The sequence below is a fragment of the Zerene cesonia genome, chromosome 13 (assembly GCF_012273895.1).
Source record: "Zerene cesonia ecotype Mississippi chromosome 13, Zerene_cesonia_1.1, whole genome shotgun sequence".
Taxonomy (NCBI): Eukaryota; Metazoa; Arthropoda; class Insecta; order Lepidoptera; family Pieridae; genus Zerene; species Zerene cesonia.
The window spans coordinates 7,545,806-7,562,801 of record NC_052114.1 but is presented as its reverse complement, the minus strand read 5'-3'; the positions used below and the strand labels follow the sequence as shown (position 1 = coordinate 7,562,801).

At 34.2% G+C, this 16,996-nt stretch overlaps 1 protein-coding gene across 3 annotated transcripts in view; it reads right to left on the bottom strand.

Annotated features, from left to right (window-relative positions):
* LOC119831491 (GATA-binding factor C-like) overlaps positions 1 to 16,996 on the bottom strand; it is a 64,891-nt gene that overhangs the window by 18,668 nt on the left and 29,227 nt on the right. The gene's annotated exons all lie outside the window — the stretch shown is intronic.

Sequence of the window (16,996 nt, the reverse complement as noted above, 5' to 3'; positions counted from 1 at the left end):
CAATCAGCCTTATCTCCCGACCCTACTGCAAACACCTCCTAATCAAATCAAATCACAGCCTCCGTCTTCCCTAATCTATCCACCTATCTACACTTAAACATAAAATTATATTACAAAAAGGGACGCATACCTACAACCCCTCATATATTTGCAAACAGAAGCAAAATTTAACCCATCGGAAGCAACTCAAACATACCTATAATCTATATTCGTAGCAACACATGCAAACATCGTTCAGTCACATCACGCTCACATACCCGCATATCAGCATATCTACGCCATCTAGATCCCACTATGAGAACCCCCAAGAGGGAGGCAATCCATTTACCAGTGATAGCTCTATACTGAAAATTCTCTCCTATAAGTAACGACTTAGAGATGACAATCGTATAGCAACACTGCTGTTTTTAAAGGTTTACATGGCCCCTAGCAGTGAAAGCGCGGAATCGATGTAGCCTTTACCCCTCGCCCCGCACCAGTTTTTCCGGCGTTCCGTCCTTATCTGACTGAGGCGATTAGATAAAGAGAGATAGAGCGTGAAAATAAAGATTTTCATCGTGTTCACTCACACCAAGGTGCTTTCAATTCGTACAAGTTCATAGTGGTTGTGTGCTGTGTAGGTATTAATGGGGCCCGTACACATCTATAGGTAAAGTGGTTTTCAAATAGAGCAAGGGTCGACAAAACTTTGATGCAAGGAGTGGCTTCTGAGCTAGTTCACTCGGAGCATAGTTGTAAGGAAGGGCGATATAAGCTGCGTATAACAATTTTCAGGAGTTTGTTTGCGTTCTAAGAAATGGAAGCTCTCATAGTTAGCTAATAGGTCGCGAGCTAAAGATGCCTATCAGAAATATTCGAAGTGGGGTTCGAATTTCTGTCCATCACGGTAACAAAACTAACAAAGCTTGTCGGTTACTCAATAGGCAATAGTACAGCGATAGAACAGATTGACACATCAAGCGAGATACTATCGGCGAAACGTAATCGCTAGCGTCACGCTGGTCCTACATTCTACTGCGCTTGTAAATAAGTATAATAAATATTTTATAGCAGTTTCTAACAGTGGTTTTTGGGTAACGCAATAAGAATAATGAATATACTGTTTACACAATTTCAATTCGTTTCAATATCGTCATTGGGTTAACTAATCTTTCAACCCTTTCAGATTTCGCAACCACTAAAATACATTTTTAAAACGGAATTAAATCATTCGATATAACACTTGTGAAATACCAGATGCATATTCACAAAGAATGCAAATAACAATAAATGAGAATGCGCTATAATTAGTTCACAGCGACATTGATAGATGGCGCCACTATACAATGTAAATAGAGCCTCGCTAAGATAGTGGACACGGAATTTCCGAACGTGAACTTTGTAATTATTTCTTTATCATTTCTCCGGTCGTATAAATATATAATGATACATATTGAGAATTGAAGCCGATTAAAGATTGTATATTTGAATGTTAAATAAAATTTCAACTTAAAACTGTTAAATATTCTATGAATATATTCCACGAATTTTAGTATGCTTTTATTAAGCACATAACCATTTTATGAGGTCTCCTAAATCTACACCATAAATATAGCACATACAGCATGTCAGATATATATTCTCGGGTAATAAAGTACGAAACGTGTTTTTTGCTGACTTAATAGTATACAAATATACTTAAAACACGTATTTAAAACTACAATTAAATAGACATCGAGTGTTCGAATTACAAAGTAGATAATAAATTACGTACTAACCGGTTGTACTGAAAGAAAATACTAATTTAAAGCACTAAATAAATTAAACAGCAAATTGCTACAAATGCATAAGACAATTCAAGAGCGGCCGGCGTAAAGGTACATAGAAGTAAAAATGTAGACGACATTAATTTACTATCACATAAAACGCTGTCCCATTTTATTGAGCCTATTTCGTACACCTGCTTGTAATCTAATGGTTTGTTATTTATTTTAAGGAAAAAACAGTTTCATTGAAATGGCAATAGCGCGGCAATATTACAAAGAAACAAACATAAAATTATGTTCGAGAGGCGACTAAACGTTGGTAATTCCGCGTTGAACGTTTCTTATAACGTGTGAATTTGCATTGAATGGGAAAGGACACTGGGAGCGCTCATCAAATTGGATACAAGCAAAGCTACAGTACACAATGTCGGGACTCGAGCCTGCGTAGAATAAACCCTGGAATTCGCTAATCGTTGTAACACTGTTTAGCGCTTGATTGAAAAGCTATGGCTTTATCAAACGAGTATCGATTGTTAATGCTTCACACCGCATACGTATATTGCTTTATCATTCATATTTTTAGTACAACCAATGTACGCATTCCATGATATTGAAAGTATTTAAATAGATTTATTGAAGAGAATATTAATATAATAGACATACGTTAACTCAGTTACATATTCTGTACGTATTTACTCATTGTTTATGATAATAATTGAAGATACTTAAAGCTTCAAGAAACTCTTTAAAAGAGCGACAGTTCCATAACATACATTACAGCTAATTGTACAAATTTTAACAGTAAAACATAGAACGAGAGACGTTTAAAGCGTATAATTAAAATGCAGAATTGATAATTTTCGCATCAAAGCCGCTAAATATTAAATAAGTAATAACAGCGCAGTTATGTCACATACATGACGGCTCGGCTAATTAATCAAAAGAAACAGGTGGATGGTCCCGTAGGAAAGCTGCGTAGTGGGAAGTCATAAATACGGAACAGCTGCTTATAACACTTACTTGCTTTCTAGGGTCCATTTTGATGTGCTAAATTTACATTCAAATTGATATCGCTGCGGCCCCCTAGTGTCATTTGCTTTTAAGTTTCTAATATTTTTTTCACGTATATGGTCATATTTTCTATGTTTATGTAGAAAGATAGACACATAATAAATTTATTACAAATTAACAAGAGTACGAAAGGTAGCTTTAAAACATTTGACAATTTAATTTAATATGTAAACTAGGTAATTTGATATCCACTGTAATATCATTGTCATTAAATGTCTTATAATAGCAAAACCAGATAATCGATTTAAATACTGAATAAGATTTATCAGCAGCAATAAATAAATTAGAAATATCTGCCATTTCCTAGGACATAATTATTTAAATTTATTGCAGTGTTAAATATTCAATCAAAATATCTGATAAGGCATTTTATATTGACTGTGGGAACGATATTTCATACAGTTTGACAAACATCGTTTTAATCACACAAATTGTATTTAAATGGGTTCTTGTATTATTATCTGTATAGAAATGGCGCGAACAAGGCTCATGGGGTCGAGGGGTCAGTTGGCGCAGTTTAACACCGCGTCATATTTATAATTACCGCGAGCGCTAGACTCAAACGCGGCGCATACGCCGATAAATCAAAATTTTAAATCACCGGTGGGCGGAACACGCCGCTCGACCAGCGCCGAATAAAATGAATTAAAAATAAAACAACGAGCCTCTCGTGCGCCCTGAGAAAAATTTAAATTCGCTTTAGTTTTTTTAATTAATACCTTGTTAAAATTTAATATTGAGAGCGCTATTACAATGGGTGTGCGCGAGATTTTAACTTTGGTAACTTATTGAACGTAATAGCTACCCTTAATTGGATCATTTTTAAAGGATGATAAGGAGAGGCGTACTTGCGAAAAGGCTTGATGCTTGAGGTTTCGTTATTTTGTAGGAAGATATATTCTCATACGTGATTCGACTGAAGCGAGAGTTAAATTAGGTACGGGTTAAGTTGACAAGCATAAAACATGATCGTCGTTCAAACGCTGACGTGCTTTGTATCAACTGATGCCGTGACGTCTAAAGTGCACTAACCCATATATAATTCAAAATTTTCGTGTGGCATTTCGTTTCTAATGAATATTATTAATTTAAAAGGCAACCTTGAATTCGAAATATAACGTAGTTATAAACCTTGAAGGTGGTTGATATTTGTTACTCGAAATATTTTAGTGTTTTATTATTATATTATTTTAATCTGATCTAGAATTCTCTACTCATTTATTGCTTAGTTCACAGCATTAATCAACTAATTAAGCTCATTTATGTAGACTAGAGAACTCTCGCTGTATTATTATTACTATATAGCTATGAACATAACATGGCTAGCCTCGTAAGCCTAAAGAAACTTTAGAAGCAATCAATTATCGCATTAGCCGCGTACTACCAATCTAAAAGCTCAGTAACGTTAAACGGATCACCGTTGTGTAGATACAGAGTAGCCTGTGTAACCTTGAGGTCAAATATTTTCAACATACGTTACTCAGTCTGACGGTAGTTGCGCGCGTCATTGCCTGACAGCTCATAGGATGAGACGTAATGCCTCATACGCTTTTAATAATTCCACTGTGACAGACCGAACGTAACTAATGAGTGGCAACTAGGCTTTAGGTTATAAAAAGTTGATGTACGAAACGGACCACCTATCTGATGGTTTAATTACCCGCCGTCAAATCTAGTGTACTGATGCTTTGAAGGACTGTGATACGAATATGAAAGTTAGTCGGGGATTTGAAATTATATATCATTACCTAATTATATACTTACGTTGTATTCTATAGCAAATACTCATACCTTTTGATGTATCTGTACCACAAGCTAAACATCTTCTAATAACATCAATTATGTAAGACGCAAAATGGGCAAAGCTAGCCCATTGCAGTATTCATAGGTTAAGTACCATCAATATAATAGTTTAATCAATCGTATGTCTTTAAGCAGGTGTTACACCCATAAGCGGTTGGCATTTCCATTTAATACACTTCACTAAGTACTTTGATCCATATTTTTTGACATTTAGCGCATTTATGTATTTGAACTAAACACGTTATGCGCATAAAGTTGGTATAAAGGCGACGTGTGAATTGCAGTTTTTTGTTTATCTGCTATTTGAACATTTGTCACGATAAAGTAGACTTGGTGTCTCTATTAAGGTTGATGTAAATTGACTTAATTAATAATTTTAATTGTCTGTGAGCCTCTATACTCGTTAATTTTGACTAGTTTTTATCGCGTAATTGCTTGAAATAACAAACAAATTTAAATAAAACCTTAATGCACGTTGCATTGAGGTTACAGAAAATTAAAAAAAACGATAGTTAGTTTATAAGTAGGTGTTTTATATAAAACACATTATAATAACAATATATTGAATAATTAACCTCTAAGAACCTTAAGTGACCGTGAAATGACATTCGAAATAAGTAAGAAACTTATTTCTTTATAGTCGCAATCTACTTTTTTCCACACACGCGAACAAAATGCATTTGATAACAACGTTAAAAATTAAGGTTCATTACATTCACCTTTTTTCTTTTAATAACATCGTGAGTGACGGGGTGTTAAACAATGACTATATTTATCGAACGCAAGTGAATAGTTTATAGGTAGAACAAAAACTATAAATAGTAAAATTCGTGTCGTTAATGCACATTTATCGCGTAAAATAAATAACAATTTCCGACCCATGTTTTTATTTAAATACATTGAATATATGACTTAATTCGTTTCAATTGAACATTATCTTGTTTTGTAATTATTCGCATTAATTTATACACCCGTGCCAGCTATTATATGGACGTACTTTAGGACTGGGTCACATGTAACAGCTATGAAAATTCTTACAAGCAATTAACGATATTTTATTGACATTGTGTTCTTATTCAAGACATTGTTTATCATCATATACATTATGAATTCTCTTTATATAATCACCTTTAGCAAAAGGCGAAGGAATGCATACAAGAAGCTCGAAACAGCGTCCAAAACTGACCTAGTGAACAATTAAGCCGCGGTCCTTGTAAGAAACAAACGCAACAAATTAAAAGCGAAGCAAGAGCGATGCACGGCGCTCGTCGTACAAGGGTGGGCTCACATATAACAATACGGATTAATTATCGGCCAAAATCGAGCACTCAAATATACCTGTCACCGCTGTAAACCGACGCGATCCAATTTATATGGGCCCCGAACAATGGTAAACGCGGTAAACACAATGACAATCGACGCAAAATGAACAAAACTGTATGAATGAAAATGAACGCTTGCCGCCGGCTTCGCACAAGCTAAGATATGAGCTGACTTACTAACTATTGTTTGAAACACTGTTATAAACTAGCTATAATTTTAAACTGTTGAACTTGTGTTTGAATGTAATGGGGATTCCATTGCATGCTTTCGCAATGAATTCGTTGCAATATTAAGGTCATAATGCATTATTGAACAAGTTGTAGCAAATAGAACAAATATGTCGATTGCATACAATTTCGATGTTATCCATTTTGCTACTGTACGTAAACTATAATGTAAGGTGTACCATCGTGATAAGGCATATAATTGTTGATTGTTATTTATTGGCAGAATAAAACAAAAATTGCTTACAACAACAATTTTGGTTTTAGACTTTCTGTAATGTATCAGAAAAAGATGAAGTATTGTTTACTTCATATTTTTCTTCTAATCAACAATTATATGCCTTATCATCATTTTGAAAAGGTATCTTTAGTATACAAGTAAGTGATCCATACTTTATAATAATTAGTACTGAACTCAAACTAATCGATATCAGTACACATTTTGTTATAATATAAATACCGAGCTTATAAATATCCTATTTCATTTATAATCATGAACGCTGTTGCTTTGCCGTCAGCATCCAACTCTAAAAGCAAATTATCTGTCGCACAATGTAATTCGTTTTGAACAATTTCAATAGTAATGAAGTATTAGCAACAATATAAAGGTTTATGTAAATAAGGAGGGTAGGTAGCGCGCACGCGCGGCGGTGACGTGGGGACCACCGGGCGGCAGTGTCAGCCCTGATTCACGACCTTCGCAGCAGGGTTGGAACTACGGGTTTAAGGGTTTTTATTGGCAAATTAATACCCATGGAAATGGTAGGGCTTTTTTAGAAGACTGACGCACGCCTATCTTTAGTGTGATTGATTTCATCGGTCTTGTGGTGTAATGATGTGAACGTAAGAATCTTACTTTGATTTATTCGCGATTGAAAGTTTTATTCGAATACATAACAATTTAGTAATACATGAATGGATTTCTTAGAATAACGACTAATCGATATATGAGAAATATAAAATATCATTTGTGATTAAAAAAAGGAACCTTTGCCTATATCAAAATTGCTGTTTATAACACAGAACAATTTTCTTAAAACAATTACAATCGGTTTGCTTCAGCCCTATGAGAGCGGCGTGGTAGCGACAAGCGTAGCATTGTTAGGCAGAGGCCGCCCTGAGCCCTGAATAAATACATTAATATTGCCACTCTAAATATCTGCAATGGAAGCAGTTTCGCGAACAACCTCTTTCATCCTAATAATAGTAATTGAAGTCATACTTTATCATTCGGTGTGAAGTAAAATGTAGAGATTAATCGATAAAGTACGCGAACCGGTTTGTCATTATCAAACAGGTGTTACTAGCTATACGACGCATTGCCCGGACCTATATAAGTCACCGACGGGTTGACAAAAGTTTGCACTCGTTTACACTAACAACTTATTTCTATCACCGCGGGGTTCGGGCAAAATCTACCGCATCGTCTCACATTCAACGGGTGAGAATGCGCAGAAAATGGGAAAAAACATGGCGCTAAACCGCGAATCTTTATGTATTTAAACGCCGATTTCGACATTCCGACTCTCAAAAAAGCGACCAACGCTCGGTCATTTAAATTTTTCCAAAACGTGAACACAATGGAACAGATCCAGAGAGCCTAGTGGTTTTTATTTTTAATTTTAAATATAAAAAAGGAATTCGGATCGGCAAGAGCCGTCACATCATTCCAGCGCTGCTAAGTGACGCCGGACGCACGTCAGTCCCCTGGATATGTTTTATTTTCATCCGAATCAAACTGACTCTGCTTGTTTTTTGTTATAATAGTTGTCCGAGTCGCGTATATGATTAATTTTATAGCCGTTTGTTGTGATGTGTGTGGTGGCAACATACGAGTATCGTCAACTTCAGTTACACTTTTGTTCTTATTCTTTACGGCGAATTTTTAAAAGACAATGCTTTATAGCTATTGCAGATCATATATTTTCTATTTGTACTAATCGCTGTCCTTAGAACTATAATAAATTAGAGAAGATACGCTTGCGCGTGCATATTTATGTAGTTATGTTGTAACTTCTTATATTAACGCATTGACAAATTTAAAGGTATTTTGACACAGATATAATTGCACAAAATGATGCATGCATAAACCAACCCGAGCGATATTAAAGTGAAAATTTAATATTTTGCACGAAAGCTCAATCAATCTAATTCTACTACTATTATAATAATTACAATATATTTACATCAAATATAGCCTGCGGTAAGCATATCACATCGAAATAATAAAGGCAAGGGCTCACTAGTGAGTGACCGGCCGACTTGCGATTGACGTGCGTCCACATGACGCTAAAAGGTCTATTGTATACGAAATGCTCGTTACTCCGCATCCAACCGGTCTTTAACACGCTTGAACAATGATCGCTCTATACCTACACATGTACCCTTTAACAAGGAATCTGAACTAGATTGCATATTATAATACACAACTATGGCAATCTATTGATTTCGACTTGCCACGTATCCAATCAAACAGTTATAAACTCATAATTCAAAAGTGCCAGCATTTGTAAGTGTAATTATTCCACCTGACTTGTTTATAGTGCAATCAATCAAACGATTTAACGTCACATTATGCGTGATTACAAAAACAAACAGCAATTACATAAATGTATGCATCATTAAGCATTCCGCTTTGAATATTTTTCGTAAGGCTATCGCTGCGGAGTGTGATCCTGAGGCGCGGATAATATCGCATTGCGTCAATTACGCGTCTTTTCTGCCGCGATCACGCGATACATACTAATGCATTGTATGCGTACCCTTACATTTGGCGACAATCGATAGCAGATGGAAATCACGAATAACCGAATAACATACGACGACAATACGCACACTTTCCTTTAAAACTCTAAAACATATCGTTCATTCGTCAACAAAAATCTTTTCGAGAAAATATCACGCAGCAACCCATGCAACTGATTTTTAATATAAAACATTTGTTATATAGATAGCCCATAAAACATTTGTTATACAGTTCGTAAGTGCTGCAAAATGTAGCCATCTGATAGGTTTCGACATTTCTGTTGGTCCAATTGGACCACAAGCGTAGACGCGGAAGTGAGCGGCGGTGGCTTGTTCCACGGCCGCGTGGGACGAACATCGCCTGTGCAACTTAGGGGTTAACATTTAAAGATACCGTTAAATAGATACAATGATACTGAAGTGTTAATAGAGATTGCTTGGTGTATATCTTTATTAGTATCTATTGAAATTGCTAACAGTGCTATTCGGAACTGAGTGCAAGATACTTTCGTTAATTTGCCAAAAATGTGGCTAATCCGTTTTCATTGCAGGCATAAACAAAACTGCACGACAATAACGTCCAGACAAATATAAAATGTTAATGCTAGCCATATAATATTCAATTACAACTTGGATATTTATCTTTCAACATTTTGCAATGGTGTATGCGAATATTATTAAAAATTAGCACACTAAACCAAATGTGTAAAAGAGAGCTTATTTAACATGCTTATAACACGGTGTTAGCATTGTAGCAGTCGCCCAGTCGCATCATTAGTCAATGAGACACCGCGCGCAACCAATAATTTGACCAGTGCCCGAACGCATCAGTAAATTGCAGGCTGCCACCTCGCGTACTTTATTTATTTCTATTTATACGCATTGTACTAATTATATCTCTGGTAAGTGTAAACTGTGATTGTAATGCATTTCGGTGGAACAGTTGGCGCTGACGGCCTAATGACAGATACCGCTTCCTGCTATGCTAATTGCTGAGGAAGTCAATGGTCGCATACGTATATACATTTTTGGCTGGTCACGATCGGTGGCTACTTACTCGGCTGTCAGTCCGAACGGAGCTTACGCCAGATTATAACGTAATACGGTAGTTCGATGTCATTCAAATGATTGCTTAATGCTTTTAATTGCCTAAGTCGAAAAGTACGAAAGGTGATTTTTTTGTCTGGACCATTAAAAACAGTATAAAACATATATGCATCGTTGATTCAATGCAGAAAATATGCTTCCAACTAAAGAGCGTCAATATCGTATTTAGCATCTAAATGTAATGCGAAAATCTATAAAGAAAGGAAATAACATAACAATTAAATTTCATAACAACATTTCTTTCTTACTATAACCTCTGATATAGTACAAGATACCGTAAAGCGTAAACTCAATCTCTGTTTAATTTTAAAACGTATAAAAAATATATTTATCAACGTTAATTTACGACCTTGTTCTTACCATCATCGATGACTTGGTCTCCATATGTCATGTCTCTTAACTTCAACAGCGTAAGCTAATACCAACAAAATAAGCAGATATGTACCGAGAATTCCTCCTGTAATACCGAGGCGTGCAATTTAAGGCTCTAAATCAAAATCACGTCCCGGTGCTACCGATAAATAACGCGTGGAGCCGCGAACCGATTAGTGGTACACGCTGAACCGTTCTTATTGAGTTATTATTGGTGGCCCTAATTGTACGACACATGAACGACATCTGGAAGGTTATGGTAGTATTAATTATTGTTATGGGAGTGCTAAATGCAGTTCTAGCCTAGTTGGAAGCAAGACAGAACAATTTCAGATAGTACGGGGTATAAATGACATTATATTGCATTACATACTTTTTTCGATATATTTCTTTCAACATAGAAGGGTTCTTGATATACAGACATAGAACCTTGTCTACACTATAGAATATGTTCAATACACACTAACTAAATACCACTCTAAAATTAGATGAGAATTTTCTTCTAAAATAAAAATAAATCCCAAATTTCAATCAAAATGATCTTTTAATTTGTGAAGAATTAATAAATTACGAATGTTCTTAGGATAACCCTCTATATATTGACACAGGTAACCGCTTTATCGTAGTAATTCGAGTTCTCAATTGGGAACACGTAGCGAGTAATCGATTCTCCACGCTCGACGCGTGAAATCGACCGCGCTTTCATTCTAAACCGATATCTTTAATCGACTGATTATGTATACAGCCCCTAATCCTTTACAAACCATGCTATTGAGCTACCGACGGAACATTAGATATACCAGCAACATCTAATCACTTTTTATTTTAGAGAGAACGCGTTTACAATTTGCTCAAGTTAAATAATATAAGTCACTTCAAAAACAACGTGGAAAATACTTTGAATTAATTCACGTAATATTATCGATCAAAAAACCAATCGCTTTCAAGACAAAAAAATGTCATACGTTATTGTGACAGACAAAACAACCGCACTCGATCATACGAATTTATGGGCCAAACCTTGCTTCCCCGTTATTAATATCAACATTAATAGCTTCCCAATATCCTGACGATAAATGTCACAACTGGCGCCTTACGCAGGTACATAGACTGCGTACATAAAAACATTCTGAGGCTTAGAAAAACTCTTAAATTTATAACACCTCACCGGGCCCACCGGTAGAGGCCTTGTAATTTTTCTTACAGAATTTAGTGATATGTCAAACCAGTTGAATGGAGCAAATAAAAATGTAAGAGGCGTACGGAAAAAAAGTCTGGGTTATTGCTAAAACAAGGGAAGGTTACCATATCAATCAAGGCGTTGACAAAAGTGGAATTTTTTCCTCGTGCTCGGGTCGTGGGATAAAAAAAGGGTCGGTGTTTATGGAAATGCAATAAAAGAGACGCGAGCGTTGCGCGGGCGCAAGATAGCTTCGCCGATACAATAAAAATTCTTTATACGTTTAATTGATTATTGGCTATGATCGCACGCTCTTTAATTTTATTGTCGCCTTTTAATGAATAAGTTCTACTGTGCGTATAAAACGCTGTTAAAAAATTAATAAAAATAAATTAATGGAATTTCTAAGTAGTAAGGTTAATAAGTAGTAGGTTTGACGTAGTAAGTTTTTCAACAATAAATTACGGGTTTTATAAAAATAACAAACGGTTATGACAACTTAAAATTGAGGCCTGCAAATTATTTACTACATTTTAAGGTACATCCTTTAGAATGGAACCTGCATCTAAACCAACCTGTGCACCTCTGCGCTATAGCGTAAAAAGTGACCAGGTAGAGTGAAATAAAATTGTACGCAAGTGCACCCCGCTGAGCAAGCAGCGCCCGGTGTCACTCACTGTATAAAAGTCCGTTCGCATTGCCTGGGAACTGATGGGACCGTTTTCGAAGAATCATTTTATTTCCCATACAAAAGTAAAACAAACGAATGATAAAATACATTAATTGATTGTCACTTGCCTGCTCGACTGTGTGTGGTTACTGATTAAAAACTTCAATGATATAAAGACGAGATATAAATAGATAAGAAATTATCGGAAGCTACCTCTAATCTTATCACAAAAAGTGTAATTTTGTAGATACACGAAACATAGCATTAATTTACCATTTGTTTATTTCATTTTTAAAAACACATGTGAACTATATGTTAATTAGTATTTTATTGCGTCCTTTGCATATTAATCCTATATGGTTATCAGATACATTGAAATACTGCTCTTTAAAGACACGTTTACTCGCTCTCGTTGCTAAATTACGGATCTCATAATTAAGTCAACGATATTTTAGACACATTTTAAACATCTACTTCTCAATCTAAATAAATTCAAATCATGTAAAACAATCTATAAAAAGTGACCCATGCCGATTTTTTTCCGAAATTAAGAACATAATTATATATGCCCATGTCCAGTTTTAAAAAAGTATCTTTTAAAACAAAATTTTTCACTTAAACATAAGTATAATTTCTCAAGTCTTAACCTTGTAAATCAACCTTCTCTCAAACATGTCGATAAAAACTACGATAGCAAATTTAGAAAAAACAATTACGAATTTTAATACATAAAAAACAGAAACCGCAGAGTAACCGCATATAAGTTCATACAATCTATATGTAGATCGATACCAATTGGTTATATCAAATTAATATCGAAACGAAATATCGGTAAACCGTTTGACCACAACACGTGAACGACCCAGCACATAGCTTGACGAATGACTCATTAATATTAGCTGAATTCGTGCAAGTTAACTAGCTACTAAGTAAAAATTCTTGCGTGTTTTGAATATTATTTCATTATAATGTCAAAATATATTAAATCATCGGCTTTATTGCAAAATACATACAAAACGTTAATGGTTTAAAGATAATTGGTAAAAAATGTTAGATTTTCTTTTATTCAATTAACGCCTCTCTCATTCACATATAACCTTTTGAATTATTTATCCGTTGAGTGCAAATTTTATGTTGTGTCAGTAGCAGTTAATCGTTGTTTCAAAATGCGGAAAATGAGGCTTAAATCTATGAATTTATATTTTGAAGTATAAATACAAATAAAAGACGGCCAGCTTAATAATTTAACATTTACTTGCTCAGTACATTAATGTCTGTTCAAAATAATATAATTAATTAAACGTCCGCTTATAACTTGAGGCACAAATATAAGCAGGATTTATTCGACATCGCGCTGTGATCGATGAGCGGTCGTGGCGCGGTCGCCACCAACCTACCGAACAATAAAAACGCGAACCAATATAGAAACATTATATTTAATTAGCGCTGTTTCATTTTTATTTAAATTTATCGCATTATAAACCGAGTTTTAATGAGTAAAAAGCTCATTTGGCATTCACATTTAATGTGTGGGTATAGCTTGATCGGATTTGTATTTTGAAAACTTTGTTTTTGGTATTTATTTTATTAAAAACTCTTCTTTAATATGCACTTTTATTATTCAAATACTTGAAGTAGGTATATAAAATCACCTTACAGTTTACGTTATTTCAGTATGTTGTGTTTTATTACTATTTTATGTATAAAGCCACGAATGCGATGCGACGAAACGGCCAAAGTTATAAATGAAACAGTCAAAACGAGTTACCAATAACGAAGTTCGGAACGGCATAAATCTTCATTCTCGTATGACGTCACATTTCACATAAGGCAGACAGTGTGGGACCGAATCGTACTTAAGCGTGAGCCATAGAATTCTTATTGTAATATTTATTTGGCACTTGTTGGGCTTTTGAATGCCAAATAGGCGAGTTCTATGACCGCCCGCCTTGTTCAATTGTTCATGCATAGAGCGACCATGTAACGATCATACTATGTGATAAAACTCGATAGTACCTAATAATGTGACATTCTAGTCGCGAGATAGATGGCGTGGGTGATATTTTATTGGGAGCTTAATGAATGAGTTGTAAGTAATGAACGTATGTTGAATAGTAAACCGGCGAATGTGATAGCGAACAGGTGTGATTGCGGTTATTCTGTGGCCATTATCTTGCAAGGTTATGTTCAATTTACATTTGTTTATGAAGTATGGTATTGTTTTCTTGATTTAATATCTAAGACACAAGAGTTGAAATAAATTGTAATACGAATTATGTAAATAAATAATTGAATAGCCTTAACATTTTAAATGTGAATGCATCTAGCCCTAAAAATATAAGTATAACAATAAATATCTATTAAATGTAAACTAAAAATATACGTACTGATAAATTTTATCTTATTTTGCTACGTAAAGCTGTATTTCGTCTACGATTCTACTCATTTTAAAACATCAGTATAATATTTAAAACACGATACAAAATCTACGCAAAATGTCGGCCTACAAATCTTCTGCCAATATCATAATACTATTGTTTTCTACTTGTAAAGTAAGCTATATAAATGCATATTTTATCACGCTTTCACGAATCTCAGTGCATGTAGTATAAATCCTATAAAAATAAGAGAACAATATAATGTTAGCACGCGTTGCTCCCGCGTAGTAGTCGCAAACAGATTAAATATATAACCTGGCAACACTCATAATGTATATAACTCTTTATGGCACACGTCTGCACTGTTTTATTGCAAGCTTGAGGCTGGGGTTACAATATTAAAATTGTGGGAAATATTATGCAATAAAATTATTGTTTACTAGCAATGTTGGCATTGTTGATCCTCAAATTCGTATCTTATATCAACAATTTGTATTATACTCCATAGATATACATATTTTTGTAGCTTTTTCAAGAATTGATCACCACAACAAATGAAAAAAATCTAAATACACATAAAATAAAACATCTTTACCATTTTTTCGTATATTATAATAGAAATTAGCGTTCACATAAACCATAACCGTTTTAACAAATCAATTAGTGATTTTCTTATTTTAAATATTTACGTTCCACCAAAACGCACGTTGAATGTTAAATGCAGAATTAATAAATCAGAAAGACCTTGTATTGCGAACCTTTACGTATACTATAGTGATATAGTCTATGCAGGTGCATGGGACCCGTAGAGCCGGCTCTTTTGTTTTCATAATTCTAAATAATATTTATATGAATTGTTGCAGTTGTGCAGCGCATAGTAAACTCACTGCACAAACTCTTTATGTGCATGCATAAGGTATTCATTTATTTGTCTCGTGACTTTCTTTTACAATAATTTAATATCTTGCATAGAATTGTCGTTGTGTTTTAATTACCATCTAATGCATGTAAGAAAATGTAGAATTTAATACGGATTCTAAATGCAATAAATGTAGTAAAGAGCCACTTATAGCGATATAAATATTTCCATATTAAATGTTAATGCGAACGCTATGTATAAATTAAAATCTTTTCTTGAATTAACATAAAGTTTAGCTTCTTTGTTTGCATTACCTTTGTACCTTCTCACCACATAAGTAATGTTTAATTTTAACAACTATTTCAACTTGAATAATAAAATTTTATCTCAGGCCAATCTAGTGTAAAAAGGTCCCTGTAGAAAAGTAAAACGCTTTTGCTACTGAATTTGTGGTTATTGCTGAAACTGCATTCGTATTCAAGTTTATTACAAGCAATAAAATGTTGAAATCTTGAAGATTTGTGAAAAATACTGTATTCGTTTTCTGAATTGCAATAAAACATATAAATAATTGCTCCTATCAGGAATAAATTTAAATGTGATTATATAAATATAGCCTTTTTATTCCGTATTATTTAAAACGATTCAAGCTTGACTTAATTTTTTATATTGAAACAATAATGTACATAAAACAGACTGACCTTTAATAAAGTATCTATAATAAATAATAAAAAATTTACAAAGTTATATGTACTGCTTAACTATGTGAACCATTGTAAAAAATATTAGGCAATTCAAATAATAGCACAACCAAATCTAAACTTTAGTATCGTACGTATATTGTTTTACAGTTCATATTTCTCATTAGTGTCAAGTGCGTTTCGGTGATTTAAACATTATTTAAGATATTTAAAAAATACAACTTATTCCGTAATTTCATTGTTGTGCAGCTCTTTAATTTACCGTCTAATTATTCACTTTATTTTGAAGAAGGTCTCTGTGTCTTAGTGGATTACCTTAATTACTGTGCCCTACTTTTGTTTTTTGCGAAATTGTGCAACTTTTTTATAAATTATGCATTCTAACTAAGTTTAAAGTGGAAACTTTTACGGTGTCGCAATTCGTTTTATTTTAAGCGCAAAATTATATGAAAGGTATAGTGCTTAATGTAAGAGCAATTATTTTAAATTACTTTCCTGTGCCTTCTAGAAAATTATTATTTTAAAAGCGTGTTCCTCAGTATGCACAAACGAACGCATTGTCTCATAATTTCCCACAACGAAACTAAAAGTGAGAATTCAATCTCCTGAACCACTGCATTAACGGTATCATGCCACAGTACAGTGACTTTTATTAAAACTACGTACTAACACATCCGGGTTTAAAAACCATGACACGGCCGAGCGGCAAACTAAAATATTTTACAAAAACTTTATGTAAATCAGCGTTTGATACGAAAAGAGTGAGTAAAGTCGTTTTACATCCGTTGCAAGTCCGATTATATCATGTTTGGACATTA